At 42.2% G+C, this 24,821-nt stretch overlaps 1 protein-coding gene across 7 annotated transcripts in view; it reads left to right on the forward strand.

Moving 5' to 3' along the window:
• Nucleotides 1-24,821, forward strand: part of CDK14 (cyclin dependent kinase 14) — a 538,670-nt gene that overhangs the window by 117,016 nt on the left and 396,833 nt on the right. The window contains exon 1 of one of the 7 annotated variants that reach the window (XM_050939613.1): nt 17,081-17,129. The exons of 2 other annotated variants lie outside the window; for them this stretch is intronic. The gene's annotated coding sequence lies outside the window, so the exon portion shown is untranslated. Of the gene's footprint in view, nt 1-17,080; nt 17,130-17,251; nt 17,463-17,609; nt 17,730-18,280; nt 18,301-24,821 lie in introns of those variants that run through there. 4 more of the 7 variants (XM_050939610.1, XM_050939612.1, XM_050939611.1 and 1 more) reach the window with 4 other exon arrangements.

A 24,821-nucleotide genomic window follows, 5' to 3' on the forward strand; every position in this document is an offset into this window, starting at 1 on the left:
ACCTCTTTCCATTCTGAAAACTGGCCATTTATACCTACCTTTTGTTTCCTATCACTTAACCAGTTACCAGTCCATGAGAGGACCTTCCTTCTTATCCCACGACAGCTTACTTTACTTAAGAGCCTTTGGTGAGGGACCTGGTCAAAGGCTTTATAAAAATCTAAGTGCACTATATCCACTGGGTCCGCCTTGTCCACATGCTTGTTGATCCCCTCAAAGAATTCTAGTAGATTGATGAGGCATGATCTTCGGATTACAGCTGTGATATGTGCCCTGAGAGGCATATTGCTAAATAATCAGGGCTATGTATTTCACAAGATGAAGTTTAAGTGGCTTTCTGATGTAGACCTAGTGGAGCACATTACAGTAATCCAGCAGTTCTCAAACTCTGGGTTGGGACCCCAAAATGGGTCATGATCCCACTTTAATGGGGTCATCAAGGCTGGCATTAGACTTGTTGGAGTCCGGGGCCAAAGCCCAAGCCCCACCGCCCAGGGCCAAAGCCAAAGTCCAAGGACTTCAGGTTACAGGCCCCCCACCTGGGGCTGAAGACCTTGAGCTTCAGCTTTGGTCGCCCCACATGAGGCAGTGGGGTTCGAACTTTGGCTCCTCTACTCAGAGTGGTGGGCCTCAGTGAGCTCAGGCTTCAGTCCCCTCTCCTGGGGTCATGTAGTAATTTTTGTTGTCAGAAGGGGGTCACGGTGCAATGAAGGTTGAGACCTCCTGCAGTAATCTAATCTGGAGGAGACCAGAGCATGGATAACTATCATAAGGTCCTTATCTGAAAGGGGGCAACCTTCTAACCAAACATACAGACATAGATGGGGGAAAAAGCACTTTTGGCTATTGCTGATATATGACCATACCAGAACCACCGAAGAACCAAATCATGCTCCAAAATTGGGAGGTTTTTGAGGCAGGCTTTTTCAACTCAAGAAATAGATATTAATTCCTCCTTTTCTTCCCTTTCCCCTCTAGCATAAAACCTGTTCTAGCTGCCATCTTGCTCTCATCAGACTTACCAAATGTGACACAACTTGAGGCAAATACAGTTGACAGATGCATCATGGATTTCTACAGAACTGACAGAAAAGTACACATTTTTGAGAGAGTTTGTCCTTTCCCCAGAAACTCCCTTTAATATGGAGCAATTGGGAACTGAGGTGCAAACTGAAAGACCGTGAGTTTTAGTCCCATCTCTTCCACTGAGTGCTATTAATATATCTATGCACTTCACAACCCTTATTATTAACCAAGGTCTTAATTGCCTCCCTAAGGTAGGGGTGTTTCGTTCACCTGTCTTACAAATAAGGTAATTTAGAAGGTACACAAGTCACTATACGTAAAGCTGGCAACAGAACCCCTTTTTCTAACATGACAGATCAAAGTGTAATTCCACTTTGCCATGCTGCCTTTCAGAAAAATTGTGCCAAGTTGTATGCTTATGTAACCGACATTAACACGTTGTGGCTCTTTCCTCCTCCTAGTCTCTTGACCATGTGTCAAGTTGTGTGTCTGCTACTGCTTAGAGATAATGCAGTTGTTCTTTTTAATCAAGTGGCATTGTCTTATATTTTTACATGCAGAGGTCCTGGGCTCAGGCCCTACAAGTGACGTAACAGCGATATCTTTACATTTGGCTAAATTATCTCTAACCATTACATTACACACTGTTTCTACAGCCGTGGATAGGATCCAGGAATCCTGATACCCAACAGCCAAGTGCTATTCCAGAAATACTTTGCTAATGGGCTAGACAACTATGTGATATCTCCTTCTGTGGGCTAGTCTGCAAAGGGAGATGTCAATATGTTTCTTCTTAGAGTGATTGTTCATGTCCATTACACGTTAGATGTGCGTGCGCCACGTGCACAGACGTCGGAAACTTTTTCCCTTAGCAGCTCCCGTGGGAGCGGCAGGGGAGCCCCGCCAGAGTGGCGCCCCATGCAGGTGCATATATACCCCTGCTGACCCGACCCGACCCCCCCTTCAGTTCCTTCTTACCATCCGTGGTGGCGTTGGAACAGCTTTCTATCTCCCTCTTGCGAGTGTCCCTTAGCGTAGTTATCAGTAGTTTGCAGTTATCAGTAGTTAGCACGTCTTTATAATAGATAGTTAAGCTTTCTTTGTTTAGGTGTTGGAAGTTGTCTCCAGCACCAGCCCTGGGCTGCAGGGCATGCCGCAGGCCTGAGGCTTTAAGGCTTGTGCCACAAGCCTATGCCGATTAGTGATCCGCACGACTCATGTCTCTGTTGCCTGGGGGAATCGCATCAGACAGTATGCTGCAAGATCTGTAAGGCTTTTAAGCCAAGGACTAAGAAAGAAAGAGTCTTTCTCCTCAAGCAGCTGCTCATGGAGGCCCCGCTGCAACCTTTAGCCTCAGGCCATCCGGCCTTGGCCCCGGTGTCCTTGGTATGGAGTGCCCTGGTGTCAGTTTGTGATCTGGCACCGGTAGGGCACTGCAAGCATGCCACACCGAGGCAACAAGAAAAATTCCGGCACCATTCGACCTCACCGGCACGGTCGAAGGGCCAGCCTACAAGCCGAGGGTACATAAGAAGCCACGTAAGAAGCCAGCAATGCCCAAGCAAACGAGCAGTCAAAGGGGAAGCGCTGCCCCAGAACATGGCGCCAAAGAGTCCATTGAGCCCTGGGCTAAGTGCCTTGAGCGCGGAGGAAGGGCTGGAGGAGCTCCCAGAACAGCCCTCCACACCAGACATGTTTGAAGTGGCAAAAGACCTCATCCAGTTGTTGGCAGCAAGCCCGCTCCTTGCCAGAGAAGCCTCCGGCACCTTCTCCTAGAGTGCCGTAAAGAGGCAAGCTGGCAATGGTGTGCCGATCAAGGTCACTATCCTGGCACCATTCCTGACGTCAGTCCTGCTGGAGCTCGGCCTCTGTGGATTCCCAGTTGCCCCTGACCCAGCGGGACTTGAAGGCACTGGATCCCAGACAGCATATGGCACCGGCCCCGCCAGGGCACTGCTCACTGGTGCAATCACCGGGCTGGCTCTGAGGCGACACAAGATCAATGTCCCTGGGCCCCAGCCGAAGCCAGTGATCCCAGTCCCGGTCGGCAAGGAGCCATTCTCCAGGCCCCCGGCAGCACCGTTCTATGGCACCGTCTTGGCCTTCCAGGTCGGCGTCCTCAGAATCCGAGGTGGACTCAGGCCGCTCCAGCTATGCCCACAGGGCACCGGTGAGCAGGGAGCCCCAAGCCCCGTCGCATCCCCAATGGGGCCTGCCAGAGCAGTGGCCCTTTTGGACACCATGGGTCTATCAGCAACAACAGGGGCCCTCCTCCAGAGCCTTGAGATTCGGCTATTTGGTGAATTGGTCTCGGTCCCCGCACAGGCACCCCTCCGCGCCCTAGGTGGCCATGGTATCCAGGTCACCGGACGCTTCTCTGGAACACAGGAGAGCAGAAGCGGCACTGATCCTGACGCCGTCCCTGAGGCAGTCTGTCAGGCAGGACCCGAAGAAGCCCTCAGCATGCGAGGAAGGACAAGAGGGGCAGGAAGACGAGATGCAGAAGGCCCTCACCTCTTCGTCTTCCCCAGATGAAGCCGTGGCGGGCACCGCGGTGTCAGAGCCTCCTCCGATTGACCACAGAGCGCACCAGGAGCTGATTCGCAGGGTTGCCCAGAACTTGGGCCTACAGGCGGAGGAAGCAGTAGAGCAAGAGGATCCTGTGGTGGACATCTTAAGCCCCTCCAGAACTGTGCTCCTGCTCATAAAGACAACCCAGTCCAACTACAAGACAGTCTGGAAAACTCTGGCCTCTAGCGCGCCAACAGCAAAAGGCATAGGACGGAAGTACTTTGCCCCTTCCAAGAGATACAGCTTCCTCTTTTGTTACCCGGCCCCCTATTCACTGGTGATCTCAGCGGTCAACGAATGGGAGCAACATGGTCAGCAAGCCCTGGCTCCTAAGGCCTAGGAGGCTAAACATCTAGACCTATTCGGCAGGAAGGTCTATTTTTCTGCGGGCTTCCAGTTGAGGATCGCGAACCAGCAGGCGATCTTGAACAGACACAATTTTAATTCCTGGATGGCAGTTTCCAAATTTCAAGACTCCTTGCCCCAGGATTCTCAGCCTGAGTTTGCAGCCCTTGTGGATGAAGGAAAGGTGGTAGCCAAGACCCCTTTGCATGCCTCTCTCGACTCAGCAGATGCAGCAGCCAGAGCAGTCTCCTCAGGAGTGGTGATAAGGTGCTCGGTGTGGCCACAGGCTTCAGGCCTTCTTCCAGAGGTCCAGAATACCCTTCAGGACCTTCCCTTCGAAGGGTCTGGTCTTTTTTTGGACCAAATGGATGCCAGCCTGCATAGCTTCAAAGACTCCCGGGCAACTCTCAAGTCATTGGGAATGCATACCCTGGTGATGCAGAGGAAGACTTTCAAGCCACAGCCGCCTCAGCAAAGACAATACCAGCCCTGCCCTACACAAGAGCCGCATCATAGGAGAGGCAGAGACAACAGGTGGAAGCGGAACAACACGCCTAGCCAAGGCCAGGGCCAGGGAAAGCTGCAACCCAGTAACAAGCAAGGGTTTTGAAGGTGTGCTCGAGAACAGCATACCAAGCCAGTTATCGGATCTTTACCTATGTTTCCTGAACCGCTTGTCCTGCTTCTACCTTGTGTGGTACCATATACCATCGAACTGTTAGATTTTACGCATGGTACAAGTGGGATACACGCTTTAGTTCTTCTCCTGCCCTCCCTCCCACCCCCCTTCAGGGACCCCTCTCACCCATTTACGCAGGAGGTACAGAGACTCCTCGAGGCAGGGGCTGTGGAAGAATTCCCTCAGGATCTAAGGGGAAAGGGTTTTACTCCCGTTATTTTCTTATTCCAAAAGCAAAGGGGGGGGGGGTCTTCAACCCATTTTAGACTTGTGTGGACTCAACAAATTCTTAGTCAAGGTCTGCTTCTGCATGGTCTCCCTAGGCACTATTATTCCGTCTCTGGATCTGGGGGATTGGTATGCTGCCCTCGACATGAAAGATGTGTACTTTCACATTGCTATTCATCCCGCTCACTGGTAGTTCCTGCGGTTCACCATAAACCAGCACCATTACCAGTTTACGGTTCTACCCTTTGGCCTGGTGACAGCCCCCCACATGTTCACGAAATGCATGTCGGTAGTGGCAGCCTTTCAACGAAAAAGGAGAATTGGAGTATACCCGTACCTAGACGACTGGTTTCTCGCTGGTTGGTCCGAGGAGGAAGTCTGTTCCCATGTGGCAGTGACAGTGGCCGTGTTCCACAGGCTAAGCCTTCTAGTCAACGTGCCCAGGTCCTCCTTGATACCTACGCAAAGGCTGGAGTTCATTGGGGCAGTCCTGAATTCGGTACAGGCACGAGCGAGCCTCCCAGAATCCAGATTTCTGGCCACCCAGCGTGCCATAGACTCATTGCTGAGGTTCCCTACAACCATGGCCAGATGCTGCCTGCAGCTCTTAGGACACATGGCAGCGTGCACCCACGTAGTCAAACATGCTTGACTATGGCTCGAGACTTTGCAGTTGTGGCTAGCCCAGTCGTATCGCCGGGGCAGAGACCCTTTAGACCTTGCAGTGACAATCCCTGCCCAGGTGTTGGACTCCCTGCGCTGATGGCTCAACCAGCAGGTAATTTGTGAAGGGATCCCCTTCGCCACACCATAACCCACGCTGACAGTGGTAACATCATGTCAGACCTTGGCTGGGGAGAGCATTTAGGGGACCTTCGGACACAAGGCTTGTGATCCAAGGATGAAATGTTGCTCCACATCAACGTGAAGGAGCTCAGGGCGGTTCGCCTAGCCTGCCAGACCTTTCACACTGCTTTAGAAGGTCACAGTGTGACAGTTCTGACAACACTACCACATGTTGAACAAGCAGGATGGAGCCTGATCCTCTCCCTTCTGCCAAGAGGCCCTTCTATGGGACTTTTGTATAGCCGGCTCAGTACACCTCGTAGCATCATACCTCCTGGGGGAGCGGAACGAGCTGGTGGACTGCCTCAGCAGGTCGTACTGCATGCACGAATGGTCGATGAGACCGGATGTCTTGCAATCGATCTTCCAGAAGTAGGGATTTCCCCAAATCGACCTCTTTGTGACCAGGGGCAACAGTCAATGCCTGCAGTTTTGCTCTTTCCAAAACCACAGTCTGGGCTCAGTTGCAGATGGCTTTGCGATCTCTTGGAGTGGGAGCCTGAAGTATGCCTTTCCACAGAGTTCTCCTCAAAGTTTGCAGAGACAACATGGTAATGATTCTCATCGCCCCAGCTTGGCCCTGCCAACATTGATTTACGACTTTGCTGGAGTTGTCAGTAGCCGACCCAATTGCCCTGCCCCTGCACCATGATCTCATCACGCAGGACCGCAGGCGCCTACTCCACCCAAACCTGCGGTCTCTGAATCTCATGGCGTGGAAACTCTGTGTTTAAATGCAATGGAGAGCCAGTGCTCTCTTCAGGTGCCACAAATTCTCGGCAGTAGGAAACCTTCCACTATGGCGGCATACCTCGCTAAGTGGAAGAGGTTTTCCTGCTGGTGTGAACCAAAGCATACACAGCTGCTCCAGGCCTCCATTCCAGTTATCCTGGAATACCTGCTGCACCTTAAGCATCAAGGTCTTGCCCCCTCCTCAATTAGAGTACATCTGGCTTTCATTTTGGTGTTTCACCTGGGGGAGTTGTGGCATTCTGTGTTTTCCTACCCCATGGTAGCCTGGTTTCTCAAAGGGCTGGAGAGGGTGTTTCCCTACGCATGCCCTCCAGTCCCTCCCTGGAACCTTAACCTGGTTCTGACCAAGCTCATGGGATCCCCTTTCGAGCCTCTGGCCTCTTGTTCGTTCACTCATTTCTCCTGGAAGGTGGTGTTTTTGGTGGCCATTATGTCCGCAAGGGGGGTGTCCAAGTTGAGGGCCCTCACCTCGGAGCCCGCTTATACAGTGTTTTATAAGGAGAAAGTACAACTTAGGCCACACCCTAAATTCCTCCCTAAAGAAGTCTCAATTTCATATGAGATAGGACGTTTATTTGCCAGTGTTCTTTTTCAAACCACACATGGACTTGAGTCACCGTAGCCTTCATACTCTGGATGTCCGTAGGGCCCTGGCGTTCTATCTGAAGCGAACTAGACCTTTCCATAAGTCGATACAGTTGTTCTTCGCCATTGTGGAGAGAATGAAAGGACTCCCTGTCTCGGCGCAGTGGATATTGTTATGGATTGTGGATTGCATCTGCATGTGCTATGAGCTCACCAAGGTGCCAGCCCCGGCGATCATGGCTCACTCAACTAGGGCTCAAGCATCCTCAGCAGCTTTCCTGGTGCAGGTTCCACTTCAGGAGATCTGTAAAGCAGCCACCTGGTCATCAGTGCATACATTCACAGCCCACTACGCAGTCCATCAACAGGCCAGAGAGAATGCGGAGGTCGGCAGGGCTGTGTTTCAATCAACTGTTCCATGACTCCTACCCTCCTCTTATGGTAAGCTTGTGAGTCACCTAATGTGTAATGGACGTGAACAATCACTCGAAGAAGAAAAAATGTTTACCTACCTTTTTATAACTGTTGTTCTTCGAGATGTGTTACAAAAAGGTTGGTAACCATTTTTTTCCCCACCAACTACTCCTGTAGCTGAAGTTGAAAAGGTCAGAGCTATGGATCTGAAGATTGTGGGTTCAAACCTGCTGTTTGACCAATGAGTGGGTGGGGAATAAGAGTGAGGAGTTTAGAATAATTATAATTGTTGAAGTGATTTTATATTGCACAACTTTGTATTTAGAAATAAATGTGGATGTTGTGAAGATTGTTTGTTTGTTTGTTTGTTTTTTTATTGTATATTTAGTGTTTTTATTTTGGCTAATGGGAGCTGCCCCATTTAAGAACAGACTTAGCCACTCCTTTGTAATGTGTGTATGAAGAGGACTGAGAGCAGTGTGTGGGTGATTTTGCCAGTGTTTTCAAACAGGGACAAACTCTGTCTGGATAACCTCTAAAAAGGCCAGTACTTAATGTAAAACTTATCTTTCCAGAAAGCAAGCCTCATTCTTAAAGGTCTAATATTAGCATTTAGGAAAGGCTGGATGCTGCTTGCTACCGCTAATGAGCAGTAGGGCCTGTCACCTGGAGGTCTTGAGTTTGAATTGTGCCCAGCAAGAATAATGGTTGTTCCCATCTAATAAATGTTTGGTGGCTCCTGTTTGGGATGAGTTTAGTGACACAATTTCCAGCTTCTACATCACAAACTCAACATTTTTTTAAAAAGCTACAGAGAGTATGGAATGAGTGTGATCTCTTAATTGCTTTATAAACACACAGCTGTCCATGGAGTATCAGATAAAATGTCCATACAGTTCTCTAAACACTTGTGCTGAAACTGTTTAACCTGAACATTTACCTACAAATTGAAGGGCTCAAAATAGTTAGTTATGCTAACCGTAACTCAGTAAATTTCTTCCAAAGCTGATCTTGGACAGTGAAATAAAGATAATTGATTTGGTCTGTGAAAATGTTTTTGCTTATACATATTAATCCTCTTCTTGAGATTTATGATGGCCAATATGGAAGAAGTGATTTCAAAAGATGAACACTTGTTTGAAGTTAGAATAGAGGCAGATCAAATGGTTTTGCAATGTGGATGCTGTTAGCTCGATAATGTATAGCCTGTTCCTAGCTTCTGACATCTACCTCACAGATGTGTGAAGATAATGTGACTTTAATTTTGTAACCACAGTATCTTACATTGGTGCGTAGAATCTTTTTAGTTTTAAAATCACAGTTCTGAGAGTCTCTCTCAATTCCATTGAAATATGAAAAGAAAGCAGCTGGTGTGAAAATCAGAGCTTTCATGTGAATACCTTCAAAATGAGAAACAAGAGGAAGTGAAATCCAGAAAATGTCATTAAAAGAGACTAGAATTTCAATGTACAGGGTATTTAAACTTGCTAAGGTGCTGAACATGAACGCTTCTTACTGTGGCAAGTTTCAGTTAATTCATAGCTGGACTTTCTTCTTTCAGCCACTCAAATGGTAGGGATATCTTTGAAATGGAATATAACTGGAATTAGTCCCAGTGTGAGATCCTTTAAAAGACTTGATGTAATTTGAAAATAAAAAACGTTCAGTGAGGTGACCTCTTGTCATTAGTAAGTATATTGGTCGATATTGAGATATTGCTCATCCTAAAGAAGCTGGGATTTGTAATCTGTATTTCTAACTTTCTTTCACAACAATTATTGTCAATAAGAAAATAGCAAATCTTTGTATTTTTTTTGTTGATTACACAAAATGCTACCTATATGGCAAGTATGAAAATAATCAGTAACTTACATACTTTTAGAAGCTGTAGATTTGAGAAGATGGAGTGCTTTTGATTAAAATTAATTGGCTACATGATCTTATACCTCTTGCTGCTGTCTTTCCAAGAAGGGAACATGCATTTAATTTTACTGTTGTTAGATGTCCTTTGCAGCATTTCAGAAAGTAGTTGTTTTTTTTTTAACCAAGACATGATGCTTAAATATCTTTTACCCAAGGATTTTAGACTGAACTAGTTCTGTCACTCTGACCCTTACCTATTGAAACTTGTTTTGGCTCTCTCCAAGGAGAATAGGCTAGCAACATTAAGGCTCCTCACTCCGGCATTCTGTCTATGACCCTGAAGGGAAAGCAGTTAGGTGACTATTAAAATGGACCTCCTTTCTCCTTTCCCAGGTGGGTAGGCTAACTCTGCGACTCAGACCGACCCTATGGTGAATTATCCAATCCCATTAATGAGGCAAATACACAATGGTAGTATCATACAAGTGTATTAACAATCACCAAAGAGCATCCCGGTTTTTAAAAGTCACAGTATGATCTTGCTTAACCTGCACATTTTTTAAAGATAACTGAATAAGATTAATTGTTACATTATATAGATCTGAAAATTTCTAAGGACTAAAGTCAAACCTTAAAGTACTTTATGGAGAGCTATTAAAACAGTACCTAGGGTTCTCTGGCACTATAACCTAGGAATATAATTTCAAAAACAATTGTATTGTTATCTTACAAAACAAAATGCATTGAGCCATGCAGAATTGCTTCGTAAACTGTGTAATACATTTTTTTAAAAGTGTATTTTGTAGTTTCATAGTTATCTGAAGTGAGTACTACAGTGAGTTGCACTTCTCTCTCAGTGTGACACTTTACTTAAAAGTGAATTCAGATGGTATGGTTGTGTTCAAATATTTGTGTAAGTGAAGTAAGTTTTAAAGCATGGTGTATTCAGAATAACTTTCCACACAATCAAATGAACAATATTCTGCTTATCTCTCCATTTGATAACTTCACTGCCTTTCTATGCATGCATCTACATATCTTTGTCCCCTTTTTATCCTTATAGGTCAGTGTCTTAATTTATGTGATGTTACAACTGGAAACAGAACCAAGGAAATAAAATTTTTCAGTGGTCCCGAGATTAGATCAGTCCAGTTGCTGTTCTGGCTATTTGGCTTATTAGGTGCTTGGCTGGACATCTGGTACAGTTTCACATGTCAGTAAACTTCTTAAATTGTTGAGTATATTATTCTTTATTCTGCTTGTAAAATTCCATCTGCAGTAGTCAAAGTAAAACAAGAAATTGGAGACTCTGATTCAATACAGCTGTCCTGAGAATGTATCATTAGAAACCAGTAGAAAGCAGGCTCCTACCCATATGGATGCAGAGAGACCATAACTGATCCAGATTTCTTTTTATTAGATTGCAAGAAAAAGAAATGGTATTCAGCAAGCTTCCAAATCATGGAAGATAGGGTGGGAAGAGTAAAGACCAACCCAGCCCATATGATACAGAAAATGAATTATAAATTGAATCAGAGCTCTATATACTATGAACTCACAAAAGTCCCTTACTGCCATTCTTTTAACTGTAATAATAAATCATGGATTTTATAGTTAGCTGATTGACCATTAGAGCTGTTGCATTATGTAGGCATCCACTTATTACAACATTTTGTAAATAACTACTTTTGTTTAGCCCAGAAAGCTCAGAAGGTGTTATCCCCGCTACCAACTAACTCTGAAGTACACTTGAAAGTAAGTCTCAATTTACAGGTAGCATTAGAACATAAGAACGGCCAAAGTATCTAGCTCAGTATCCGTCTACCGACAGTGGCCAATGCCAAGTGCCCCAGAGGGAGTGAAGCTAACAGGTAATGATCAAGTGATTTCTCTCCTGCCATCCATCTCCATCCTCTGACAAATAGGGGCTAGGGACACCATTCCTTACCCATCCTGGCTAATAGCCATTAATGGACTCAACCTCCATGAATTCATCCAGTTCTCTTTTAAATGCTGTTGTAGTTCTAGCCTTCACAACCTCCTCAGGCAAGGAGTTCCACAAGTTGACTGTGCGCTGCGTGAAGAAGAACTTTCTTTTATTTATTTTAAACGTGCTGCCCATTAATTTCATTTGGTGGCTGCTAGTTCTTTTATTATGTGAATAAGTAAATAAGTTTTCCTTTTCTACTTTCTCCACATGACTCATGATTTTATATATCTCTATCATATCCCCCCTTGGTCTCCTCTTTTCCAAGCTGAAAAGTCCTAGCCTCTTTAATCTCTTCTCATATGGGAGCCATTCCAAACCCCTAATCATTTTAGTTGCCTTTCTCTGAACCTTTTCTAGTGCCAATATATCTTTTTTGAGATGAGGAGACCACATCCGTATGCAGTATTCAAGATGTGGGTGAATAATTATTATAAATATTATATAAGGACAATAATATATTTTCTGTCTTCTTATCTATCCCCCTTTTAATGATTCCTAACATCCTGTTTGCTATTTTGACTGCCTCTGCACACTGTGTGGATGTCTTCAGAGAACTATCCACGATAACTCCAAAATCTTTTTCCTGATTTGTTGTAGCTAAATTAACCCCCATCATATTATATGTAACCTCATAGTTGGAGTTATTTCTTCCAATGTTCATTCATTTACATTTATCCACATTAAATTTCATTTGTCATTTTTTAGCACAATCACTTAGTTTTGTGAGATCTTTTTGAAGTTCTTCACAGTCTGCTTTGGTCTTAACTATCTTGAGCAGTTTAGTGTCATCTGCAAATTTTGCCACCTCACTGTTTACCCCTTTCTCCAGCTCATTTATGAATAAATTGAATAGGATTGGTCCTAGGACTAGCCCTTGGGGAACACCACTAGTTACACCTCTCCATTCTGAAAATTTACCATTTATTCCTACTTTTTGTTCCCTGTCTTTTAACCAGTTCTTAATCCATGAAAGGACCTTTCCTTTTATCCCATGATGAGAACGTAAAGGCTGTTGCACGATATTTTTAATCTATTTCCAAACAGTTTTTGGAAACCTAAACAATGATTTATACATATTGAAAACTGATAATAAAGTAGCATTAAATCAGAAAAAGATTCTTAAAACAATTGCACCCAGGGCTCGTAAACTGCCAGGAACACCAGTTATGTAGGCTGATAAATTTCAGTTGTGACTGCAAGCTTCATTTGGCTGTCAGTCCCACCTTTATTTGGCTTTCCAGTCCCACCTTTCATCTATGGGCTAAAACAGCTTGCCTGTTACCACAGAGAGCACCAAAATATGTTCTATGCTAGTAGCCAAACTATGTTCAATCACAGCTGAGGAATGGACCATGGGAGTTAGCCCTCTTGTCAGCACAGCTCCCTTTGTTAGTGTAAATACAACATAAGAATGGCCATACTGTCAGACCAGTGATCCATCTAGCCCAGTCTCCTGTCTTCTGACAGTGATCAGTGCCAGATGCTTCTGAGGGAATGTACAGACCAGGGCAATTATTGAATGAGCCCCATCCCTAGGTATCCACTCCCAGCTTCTGGCTGTCAGAGGCTAGGGACACCAGAGCATGGGGTTGCCTTCCTGACCATCTTGGCTCCTAGCCTCCATGGATTTATCTAGTTCTTTTTTTGAACCCAGTTATATTTTTGGCCTTCACAACTTCCCCTGGCAATGAGTTCCACAGGTTGACTGTGCGTTGTGCGAAGAAGTATTTCCTTATGTTTGTTTTAAATCTACTGCCTATTAATTTCATTGGGTGACCTCTAGTTCTTGTGTAAATAATACTTTCTTATTCACTTTCTCTATACTGTTCACAGTTTTTTAGACCTCTCTCATATCCCCCCTTAGTCTCTTTTCCAAGCTGAAAAGACCTCATATGGAAGCAGTCCCATCCCTGTACTTATTTTTATTGCCCTTCTCTCTTTTTTCCAATTCTAATATCATTTTTGAGATGAGGTAACCAGCACTGCATGCAGTATTCAAGGTGTAGGCGTACCATGGATTCATATAGGGGCATTATGATATTTTCTGTCTTCTTATTGATCCCTTTCCTAATGGTTCCTAACATTCCGTTAACTTTTTTTTGACTGCTGCTGCACATTGAACAGAAGTTTTCAGAAAACTATACACAGTGACTCCAAGATCTGTCTTGAGTGATCATTAATATAGAGCCCATTATTTTGTATGTTTAATTAGGATTATGTTTTCCAATATGCTTTACTTGCATTTATCAACATTGAATCTCATCCGGCATTTTGTTGCCCAGTCACCCAGTTTGGTGAAATCCATTTATAATTTTTTGCAGTCTGCTTTGGACTTAACTATCTTGACTTAATTTATATGGTCTGCAAATTTTGCCATTTCACTGTTTACCCCCTTTTCCAGATAATTTATGAATATGTTGAACAGCACTGGTCCCAGTACAGATCCCTGGGGGAAACTGCTATTTATGTCTCTCTATTCTGAAAATGGACCATTCATTCCTACCCTTTGCCTCCTGTCTTTTTAACCAGTTACTGATTCATTAAAGGACTTGCCCTCTTATCCCATGACTGCTTTGCTTTGGTGAGAGAGCTTTCAAAAGCTTTTTGAAACTTCAAATACATTATTGTCCACTGGATCACCCTTGTCCATGTATTTGTTGTCCCCCTCAAATAATTCTAAGAGATTGGTGAAGCATGATTTTCCTTTAAAAAAAAAAAAACTCTGACTCTTTCCCCAACAAATTGTGTTCATCTATGTGGCTGATTATTCTGTTTCAACCAATTTTCCTGGTACTGAAGTTAGGTTTACCAGTCTGTAATTGCCAGTATTGCCTCTGGAGCCGTTTAAAAAATTTGGTATAACATAAGCTATCCCCCATTGTTTGGTACAGAAGCTGATTTGAATGATAAGATGAATATCACAGTTAGTAGTTCTGCAATTTCGTATTTGAGTTCCTTTAGAATTCTTGGGTGAAAACCAGCTGGTCCTGGTGACTTATTACTGTTTAATTTATTATTTATTTATTTATTTATAACTATTTACACTGAGAAATCATAAAGTTGCCTAAAATAAATGCTGGGTCTGCCACTGGCAGACAGTATAATGGCACCATTTCAACAAAATTTGCTTTTCAATTCCCTTCCCCTCCTTTTCCTTTCTGTTTGTGCCAGAGAAATACGATACACATAGAAATATGATTAAAAACTATAAAAATCAGTGGTTCTCAAAATTCAGTCCTCTCTTGCTTGTTCCATTTCACTCAGATTTCATTTTTGATCTCTCATCTTTCTTTTTATGTCTCTCTAATTCTTGAATTCTTTTTGCACTCCCTCTGCTTCATTTCTTCTATGCTTGTCCCAATAGTGTGCTCTTTTTTTCCCTACTACCATTCTCTCCTTTCATCCCACCCTCTTTACTTCCTCTTTGCCTTCACCAGGCCAGAATTTTTGCAGTCTCCCTCTTATTGCTCTTTGTGTCTTTCTCCCTGCCTCCATTTTGTTTGTGTGGCATCCATCTCTTTTCTGGTCACTGGAACAGTAAATGGGTGATATCACACAGGGGGTTTTTGAAGCTGTTTTTCAGACAGTTGGGTTGATCAGCTTTTCAGCAGGAGTTTTGTTTCCATGCTTAGCGTGCAAGGTGTAGAGATGCCTGTTTGACCATTGCTGGCCCTCTTTAACTGTCTGTTTTTCCATATAGATTCTCAGAATGTAGAGGTTTTATTCTGAGATGTCCTGATCTTCTTCTGCTTGACTATGCTTTTAGGGCACTGAGGTCTCAGATTTTCATTAGAGGTTTTCATTTGTGTTTTGCCAAGTCTTTTACCAGATGTACCTGAGGTGTGCACTGATGGTGTGGTAGTGTCCACTGTCAGTGTTCCCCCACCTTCTTATCTCTGCCCATTTCCTCAGTCAGGTATCCTGTGAAGCAAATTATTCATAGTCTACTGGATCAAAACCTTTAATCTTAAATAGACTTGCAGGACACAGATAAATATCGTGAATTTTTTCCTCCATAGACATATGATTTCCAGCCACTATACTGACCTTGCATTTTTTTAGCTTCTTCTCTCATAACGTTACTACTCTAGTTGCTGGGCTCTCATTTTCTTCATGTCTAGTCTGGTTGTTTAGGAGAAACATTTTCTGTGTCTTCTGCCAGGAGCTGAAGCTTTTCTTTCTTCACATAAAATGGTCCTAAAAGATGATCTGCTGCGAAGAAGACTAAGCTAAAAAACTCAAAGGTGATCTGTAACATGGAATTCCTAACTGGGATTAGGATGTAGATGATGGAAAGAAAAACTTTTTAAGATCTTGCTTCATGCTTTGAGCATCTTATGGAAGTGGCAGATCATCATTGCAGCTGCTTGTGCCAGACAAGATTTATGTGGCTCATTAATACATCTAGGCCTTTATTTAATCAGCACTTAAGCATATGTTAAGTTTCATTGACTTCAGTGGGATGTGGGCATATGTATGGAGTTCAGACATGTTCTTATGCCTTTTCTTCAGACTGGGAATAGATTTGAGACTATGTGCTAAGGCTTTGCTGAATTCAGATGGGACTGCATGGACTCTAAACTGGGGGTGCTTTCAGACCATTAGTTGTCCTGCATATTCTGTTGTTCTGTGTTAAGCTTTGCCCGTACTGAGAGTGAAGCAGATATGTCCCTTTGTACCTGCACTAAGCCATCTAGGGTGACCTGCATTTTAGCCTCTTCCTCTGTTTTGGCTTTCACCTATTGCTAAGCCCTTTCCTCTGGCCTTGGCTACACTGGTGCTTTACAGCGCTGCAACTTTCTCGCTCAGGGGTGTGAAAAAAAACCCCTCCTGAGCGCTGCAAGATACAGCGCTGTAAAGCGCCAGTGTAAACAGTGCCTCAGTACTGGGAGCGCGGCTCCCAGCGCTGCAAGCTAATCCCCATGAGGAGGTGGAGTATGTGCAGCACTGAGAGAGCTCTCTCCCAGCGCTGGCGCTGCGACTACACTCACACTTCAAAGCGCTCCCGCGGCAGCGCTTTTAAGTTTCGAGTGTAGCCAAGCCCTCTGTCAGTCAATCCAGGATGCAGTTTCTTATCTCTGGCAGGGGAGATTTCCTTGAAGTCAGTACCAAGCACAGACCCATTGGCCAGTAGGGGTTGCTATGAGAGCAGTGGATTCAAAGAAATTAGGATCCTTTTTGAGATCCCATAGTCGATGTGCCTTGCCCATGTGGACCTCCTTTCCCGTGTACCACGCCCAGGCTCAGTAAGGCTCAGCAGTGAGTTCAGCATAGATGCTCTGCTGCTTAGTTATTCTATGATGAAAGTATTTTTATATATTCTTTATTATAGGCTGAGGTTGATAATCATGAAGCTGTAATTGTTCATATTTAGTTAGTTACATACTTTGGAGATGCTTAATTTGATATTTAATTTTTCCATGGTACATGGGAAAGGAGGTCGGCATAGGCAAGGCACATCAGCTATGTATAAATACATTAAATTGAGCCGTAGAATCCCTAACCTTCATTTCCAGATGCCCTTACATTATTGTTTTAATATCATTTGTCACTAGGAGACTTACTGGTTTCCTTCAGTACTGGAGAAATAATTGAATTGGGCATGACTAGTTGCAGTCTTTTGATTAAATGTTTTTTCTGTATTCCTATAAAATCATCATTAGCTCTTTTGGCTCCAGTTCTATGTTCTGTTGAAACAGCACTACGTTATAAATCAATATCTTTTCAAAAAGACACAGTTGTAAATTGCTTAGACAGCATATGCATGGTTACTTTGGCTGCAATGCTGCTGCAGAGCCTGGGTAGTCTGCCTTCCTGGGAACTCCACAGGCAAGTCCATCCTATTTTTTAAAATACCTTTTCAGAATGAACGATATTGCTGATGAAATTTAGACAGAGAATTATTCTGCTCCCTGTGTTCACCTGTGACTTTTTATATTACGCTCTACTGGGATTATCCTGCCTTTAGGGATTGCTTTGTTTTCTGCTTTAGATTTCCCCCTTTCTTAGCTGTAGTACAGCCGTACCATTTCAGCTTGTTAATGCAGAAAGATGTGAATTCAGTTGCTGAATGAGCCGAGACTGACTGCAAACACTAACATTGCTAGAGATATGTTCAAGAGTTGCAGGTGAATCTGACCTGATCCTGACAACAGCAAAACGGTAAGATGGTGTTTGTTTAAAATATAGGATTAATTGAGTGCTGGGATCGCCTGTTGAACCGGAGCCTTAGTTATCACATGCTTCCAACTTGAGCAGGATTCATTCTGTGCATGTCAGTGGTGGGCTTTTTTTGAACACTGAAAGCCTAGATAGATGAATGTGGTGGTTAGCTCAGAATGCCACATGAGGCTTTTCAGCGTACCACCTCGAGAGACTCCCTAAATATCACTTTTGGTTTATAAATATCAGTAAAAAGGTAGGGAAAAGGTATGCTTTTTTTTTTTGCTACTGCTGTATTTATCTCCTAAACAGCCTTATTTATTATAGTATAAAGAGGACACTAGAGACAATTTTGCTGGTGTATGCTTGACTGACTGCCCTCTGGGACAAGTGAATGAAGGACATGACCAGCCACTTTTTCATTTCTGCAAACAAGTCTCTGTATCTGGATAGATCTGACTGGAATATATGTCTTTAGTAAATTAGAGATTTGCTTAATATAGGAAAATATACTATGTAAACTATGCTGACCTATGTCATATAGAATGTATCTTCTTGATTGGTTAACCATTTGGTTGTTTTGTTTTCATGTTTATAAAGTAATGTAGTCATTGTCAGTGGTCGTTCTTGAATAGCTGGTGTAAAAGTGTATTGGCAGATTTTAGATCTCAGCAGAATATTTGAGCATGTATGAAAGCTTGGGGCAGGAACATGTTCATAAAAAAACAAAAAACAAAAACCATTTACTCGGTCATGAGCAGTACAAGACACAGGGATAAGAACATAACCGTACCATGGCATAGCAATCTAAAATATTGTTGGTGATGTTAATTGACAGGTAATATTTTGAGTTCTGCATCAAGCCAGAGACTGACTTTTAACTGAAATTTAATTAAACTAAAACATTTTTCTGTTCTATAATATATTTTAGTCAGTAAATGAGAGCAGTTGGGAAAGCAATGATACAGTAAAGAAATATATATTTTTACACACAGATAATGTCAAAACCAGAATTTCATTTTAGCAGAAATGCATGTCTAACATTCGCATGTTGTATAAAGTAATGCAGGTAAAGATTAGTTGTAGAAATACAGTAGAGGGTGGCAAAATTAGTACAGTAGTGATTTGATGGTGAAGCATAGTGTTATCTACTCACTCTTTAGGTTTGTGGCACATTATAATTAAGGGATATGTGTGGGTGTTATTTTTAGAAGGGGTCAAGTTAGGCATGCATCTTAGATTATTTTATAAAATCTTAATTGTTCAGAGTTATTTTTCTAGGTATGGCTTTTTCTTAAATAAGTATATTCTTTAAGATTCTCTCCTCAGTTCACTATATTATTACATGTGAATTAAATGTGAGTGATGTAAACTACCTGTTACACACTGTATTCAAACCCCAATTTACATTCTTGTAGGTATCAGAAAGAGTCTTCTCTTTGGTCAGCTAGGATAATCTCAGGCATTTCTGTTCAAAGAATTACTTCAGCTACAAGCTGATCTTTTTCCCTGGCTTAAATTGCTACTCACCATTCTCAGCATAAGAAATGCACTACAAATTTCCTTTACCCTGTAATAGGTCGAATGTTCTGACTATTTGTGTTTGCTTTTAGTTCGCTGAAGCGGTGAAAGTCTAGAAACTCTAAAGAAGGTTTTTTTGTTTTGTTTTGTTTTGTTTTTTCTTTTTTCTTAGAGCAAATGGTAAAGAAGGGTAGTATATGTGGTGTAACGATTCGCTGAATAATGGCACTGTTTTTACATCTCCTAAACTTATCTGTCAGACTCAATGTTTAGAGACACAAGATAGGTGAGGTAATCTTCTGTTTGTGCAAGAATACAGGTTTTCAAGTGTATTTCACCCTCCTTGTCTCTCCAGTATTCTGGGACCTACATGGCTACAACAACATTGCGGACTCAGTGTTTTTCAGATTTCCTTAAAAAAAGCTTTTTCTTTGTCTTCTCAGATATGAAAATAAAACCAGTCATTCTGTTCAATGCATGTTACCATCTGTAAATTTTTCTCCTCTTGGACTCTCAAGCTCTTACTCTTAGATTAAGAATTAAATCCAGGGCATTTTAGACCCTTTTTATATGAAAATCTTGGTGGTGGTTTTCTTAAACTGTTGGTTAGTTAACATAGATTCTAAATTAACACAGACACCGGAGAAAACTGCAGAAAAGTTAAAAACATAACTTGGGAAACATGCAAATATATCTGACAAGCATGGTTTAAGGGGGAGAGACTGCTGAATGCTTCATAAAGATTATCTGCCTGTTCTTCAGAGTGTGGCTCCATTACATAGCTACAACCTATTCATCACAGTGTGAGATAAGCCTGTATCTATTAGTGGGTACCTCTTCAGGTTCCCTCATAACTCTGGCCTTGTAATTATAAATTTTAGTTTATTGCTATATGGCCGAAAGGGTGTTAGGCACCTTCCAAACAAGTGAAAAGTTGAGGTCCTTCCCCAAGTAAATTAAGCTAAGGGGCTTCCTGACATGAGTCACTTTGTCATGCCAAGGCATTCCTTCTCCAGCCCACTTCCCATCACCCCAAATACTCACTTGTAATCTTTTTGGAAAAGCCAGGACCATCTAGATCAGTGGTTTTCAAAAAAAAATTTCTGGCAACCAGTTGAAGAAAATTGTTGATGCCCACGACCCAGTGGAACTGGGGATGAGAGGTTTGGGGTTCAGGATGGGGCTCAGCTGGGGCATGGGGATGGGGCCTGGGCTTACTTTGGGGTGCTGCCAGTCAGCAGCGCAGCAGGGATGCTAAGGCAAGCTTCCTACTTGTCTTAGCACTGTAGACCGTGCTGTGCCCCAGAAGCGGCCAGCACCAGGTCTGGCCCCCAAGGCAGGGGTGCAAAAGTGGCTCTGCGCAGCTCTCGCTCACAGGCACTGCCTCCCCCCCACTCAGGTACCATTGACCAGTTCCTGGCCAATAGGAGTGCAGAGCCGGTGCTTGGGGTGAGGTCAGCGTGTGGAGCCCTGTGGCCCCCCTGCACCTGCTGCTGGCCGTTTCTGGGGCGCAGTGCCGTGTCAGAACGGGTAGGAACTAACCTGCCTTAGCTGGGCAGCACTGCTGATCGGGATCTAAAAGTCCCACTGACGATGCTGTAGAGCCACCACTACCCAGTGCCTTACATTCTGTGACCCCGTACTGGGTCGCCACCCGCAGTTTGAAAACCACTGATTTAGATTATCAGAGGATAACGTTAATCTTCTAATTAGCTGAGGTAAGGATGGTAAAGAGAACTGTTTCCATACCACCATTATTTGTGGAAAAATTGGGGATTTTTTCAGATTTTTCCTTGATTTCTCAGAATCCGGATAGAAAGAACTTGAAGAAATTAGATCTTTAGATGATTTAAAATCTCCTAGGACACACCAAGAAGCACTCAGAAGGCCTGAAAGTCAATTAGGAAAATACTCAGACAAGTGTAGTCCCAGTTCACCTTGCTAGGTAAACCTTGATAAACTTGCCATTCTAGAAGTGTTTTTCTGACAATGTTTCTAAGATGAGGACTCCTCAGATAAAAGCAAAATCTGCATGAACCTTCTTTGAAAGTAGACGTACAAGTTACTTCCCATGAAAGTAAGTGTTCCCTGCCTTTAGAAGACAATTCTGGTTTCCCTGAGACCCCTACAGAGAAGAGAATTGATAGTACTGTAAAAGCTTTGGATTACTCTGCAGTACAAATATCTGTAACCACTCACAACCTTATTTGGCTCAGACACTGCTAGAAAGAGTCACACACATTAGTGGAATCCACTATTACAGGTATCATCAAGGAAATGATGCTCAGACAGCAAGCCTCCTGCATGATGTAGCTTGCAGCACATTTTGCCTTAGTCAACAGGTGTGGTCAGTAGCAATTTGTCAAGCAGTCCTTGTGACAACATTATCTTAAGTCAGTTAGCTTTGCAGAATATAAGATGGTAACAATCCCTATCTAAAAATATAGACTTTATGGAATGCCTTGGACTGTACCCTAAAGAACCTGGTAGTCCAAAATAAAAGAAAAAGTCCTTGAGTAATTCTCAGACCATTTCTCAGACCCCCTCTCCACTCAGCAAAGTTCTTGCAAGACAAGAAAGGATTGAGGTTGGGTTCCAGGCTATGCCATGCCTATTTTGTGAACTTTGTTTGATTAACAGTTGTTCTCCTAAAAATTCCATTGAGTGCAGCTCCTACCATAATGATTGGTGTTCAGTCTGGATGACATAATCTCTCACAAGATTTCTGGAAAGAAAAATGAGAGCGTTAGATTTATCTAATTAAATCATAGGTATGTACTAAAGGCTGTGAGGCTTAGGATCTGCCCCCAAAGTCTATTACTGGATTTAGGGGAGATTTAGCACCTGATTTAAATTCTGAAGTCCAATGTATTTTGCTTTCTGAACTAAGATTCCTTTAGGTGAGGGTCAAAATTGTATTAGAAAGATGATGGAAGTCAGTATCTCTTTTCTTTTAGTGCAATAAGAGGAAGGTTCTCTGTTAGAAAGTCAGTCAATTTCATTGATGGACTCTTGAGGGCTGTTTTATTGATGCTACTCCCCCCGCTTCCCCCCGATTCATATCCAAATAGTTTTTCCCTCTTGAAACATCAGCTTAGTCCTTTGTGTATTGTGAAAGGGTTCTTTCAAATATATGGTTTCTCTTCCCTTTCTTTACCTTATAGTAAATATCTAGCTTTTCATTCCCATTTTCTTGGTGTGTGTATGTATATATATACACACACACACTATTTTCTTTGAGACAAGTTTATCATAAATTTTCCAAGTTTCTATCTCCATTCTAGGTTAAGAAGGAAAGACAAAGCACACATGGATATCACATAGGCTTAATATAATATATACTATATAATAATAATAAACTAAAGACATCAGATTGTTTCTTTTTACAGAGATAACTCAAGCCAGAATATTGATGCCTCCAAAATCATCCTCTGTAGTGGAAGGGAGGGGAAGTGTATAGCCCAATACTTGGCAGGCAGGAAGCTCTTTCCATGCAAGGTAAAAATAATTCTGGAAGTGCAGTGATGTTCTCTTGAATGGAGAGAAAATCTTTTTTCTTTTCAGACTGTTGTCTTCAATCCATGCTTTCTCTTAGCAATATAAACAAAATATTTCTGCCTCAGTAGGTACAACCTTTTGGCTCTGAGTTCTAGAGTTAATGAGATGGAGTACATGTCTGACCTCAACTTTTTAGGTCTGTTGGTCTTTGATATTAAATTACGGGATTCCGTTGAAGATCCTATGAGCTCTGCATTGACCTAGGAAAGCTGCCGAAACAGGATAATTGTTAATTGGCTTTATTCATGGTGGCGCACTCATCAGAATGTTAAGAACCTTGATTATTTTGGTCAGTAGAGTTCAGCTTACAACTTCTAAGCACAGTAAAACTTGCTAACTCCTTCTAATGACTGAGATCTCTTGCAACTCTTCTGGAAAAACTCTAAAACGTGTAATAGAGATGAAACCAGTAGGAATTTATAGAAATGTGTAAGAATTACTTTAGCAATCTATAAAATATAATGCAAAATTATACCCCTTCCATAAGTTTTTGAACCATCCTGTATAATTCTTTAGCACAGGTATATTTTTCTCTGTTAAATTAATAAGATGGTTATAAAAAATCCTGTTAATAACTGTCCTTTTCTATTAAATTCAAGAAGGAGGTTACTGACTTAGTGACTCAACAAGTAAAGTAACACGATAATAAAAACAAGCATAATGCACCACATTTTTTGAGAATTGTAGTTTAGTTTAACTTGATTTATTTCTACATTTACTACTGTAGCATTTTAAGTATTAATGTTTAATTTATAAAAATTGTAAAAATGAGTTGTGTAATGAGGCTACTCTATATCACACTCTAAATTTTTGTTTAAGAACTTGGAAGAAACAGCCAGTTTTTTTTTTACAATATACACAATGTGTGTGAAGTATGGGTTGGACAGGTTTGGTTGTACCATGTTGCTCAGTTGCACTTCTGAAAAACATGTATGAATTAGTGTATTTTGGTGGTGGGTAATGGCTGTGGAAGTATCATTTGGAGAGAGCAAAAAAGAGGTCCCGGAAAGAGCTAAAATGTATTGGTAGTGGTTGGTTGGTACTTCTGCAGTCTGTGAAAGGTTGAACAGCAACCTAAGCATTCTGAATTAGCAAAGCCCATTTGTTTCACTATGTAACTGAGTGACACCTGAAGTAATATAACTACAAGTGCAGTTACATTGCACCTGGATAAGATAAGGGACTCATAGGGAGCTGGGCAAAATCCCAGAGCTTCATTCAACACCCTTAATTCTGGATTTTGTTACAGACTTAAACTGGGTTTGAGGACTTGGGCTGATAGATAGTTTCATGCTGAAGCTGTGCAAAAGGTGAACAACATATTGGTTGAAAGATGGCGATTTTGACTGATTTGGCTTGACATTATGAGATTTGTTGGAAGGTAGAACTCTCTTAAAGCAAACTCAGAAGTTTGGGATGTGAACCTGCACTGGTTGCAGCCAAAGGTAATGTTTATATTAACCTCTGTAAAGAAAATCCACTTGAGTTCCTTGCAGTTGTAATTCTAGATTTTTCTCTAGAGTGGATTTTTAGCACAGTAATAAATCCACCATAATAAGTATTTCCAAAGAAGCAATCTAAGAGGCACCAAGGTCTCCTACTCTTCTTTTGAAATATATAATTTTATAGGAAATTAAATTGCAAATATACCATTTTTAAGCCTTTTGTAGAAGTAATTTTATGCGATTACAGCTATGCTCATTCATGATGAGCTCTTGTATTACAGCCGCTATCAGTCTGAAATCTTTCCTTTTTACATTTATGTTAAAGAGAAAAGATACACTGCAGGGTTCATGATACTCAGCATAAACTCAGATACTATGGTTTCATTATAACACCTAGCAGAATCCTTAGTTATGGTCAGGGCCATGATGTGGTTTTGGGAAATTTTGCTTTTTTTTCAAGTGCAGTGCATCAGATACTGATAAGCCAATTGTATTATGTTTTTTCAGACACCTTTTTGCTTTGAAAGTTACTGCAAGGCCAACAGAAATATGCAGAAGCTTCTGGAAAATTCTTTTAAGAGTTTTTCATTCCAAATCTGAAGCATATTGCGTTCAGGTCATTAATTTTACATCCTAAATTGTAGAGGGCAATCACATATTTAAAAAAATTGTGAGACTCAAACACAAACATGGATACCTTTCTTTTAGTTATTTGTGCAGCTGAACTTTCAAACTTTATGGCCACTTTTATGATCAGAAGATGAATTTCCTGGTATGAAAACCGACCAAAAAGGCGTTGGCAGATGCCATTTCAAAGGAGCTAAATTGGGGTAGA

This window comes from Gopherus flavomarginatus, chromosome 2 (assembly GCF_025201925.1).
Source record: "Gopherus flavomarginatus isolate rGopFla2 chromosome 2, rGopFla2.mat.asm, whole genome shotgun sequence".
NCBI lineage: Eukaryota > Metazoa > Chordata > Testudines > Testudinidae > Gopherus > Gopherus flavomarginatus.